Source organism: Homalodisca vitripennis, chromosome 4, assembly GCF_021130785.1.
Source record: "Homalodisca vitripennis isolate AUS2020 chromosome 4, UT_GWSS_2.1, whole genome shotgun sequence".
Taxonomy (NCBI): Eukaryota; Metazoa; Arthropoda; class Insecta; order Hemiptera; family Cicadellidae; genus Homalodisca; species Homalodisca vitripennis.
Window position 1 is genome coordinate 193,155,565 of NC_060210.1, and position 797 is coordinate 193,156,361.

Below are 797 nucleotides of genomic sequence, written 5' to 3' on the forward strand. Positions count from 1 at the left end.
ATAAATTAAAGTGAAGAATTGCCAGATCAGATTAAAGTGTGAAAGTTTTGAATTTTGAAAATTGAATAAAATAAAAGCTGTAAGAAGTTTGTACATTTTTGAGTGACGAATATATTACAAGTTTGAACTTAAAAGTCATCAAGAAGTTTTTATTTTAATTTTAAATCCAGTAATTATTTTCAAGAAGAAATTTATTTTAGTTTGAACTTTATTTATTTAAGAAGATTTTCTTTTCCTTTTTGAACCTTCACAAAAATTTAAATTTCAAAGCTAACACCTCATGTGCCAGTAAAACGGTACAGTATAACGACACACCCCTAGGATGTGTTTTAAGTCATTGGGGTGCTTAGTTTGGTTCTATTTTTTGAATAATTACCACAACATTACGTTCTCCAATAAAATTGACTTTAATATTCTGCTGTTACCAATGTTGAGAAATTTACGCCTGATTTGGTCTTTCCTAGCACTGAATCTACATTATTTTATACTCAGTGATTTTTATCCACAAATGAAATGTAAAAATACTCACCAAATTTCAGCAAATTTTTATGATATGTACCTCAATGAAACTCAATGTCCCTCATTAAGCATAATTCCAAGACTATAGGCCAGTTGTTTTTCAAAATATATTGCGGACAGACAGACAGATATTGAATAAAAAACTGACACAAACAATATAAATGAATTTTTTCAGCCCTTCACTCAGCCATAGGTTTCACTACAGCTCAGCCAATACATTTTTCACAGTTTAATTGAATTTTAGGTTATAACCAGTTAATGGTGTTCTATCAAATATA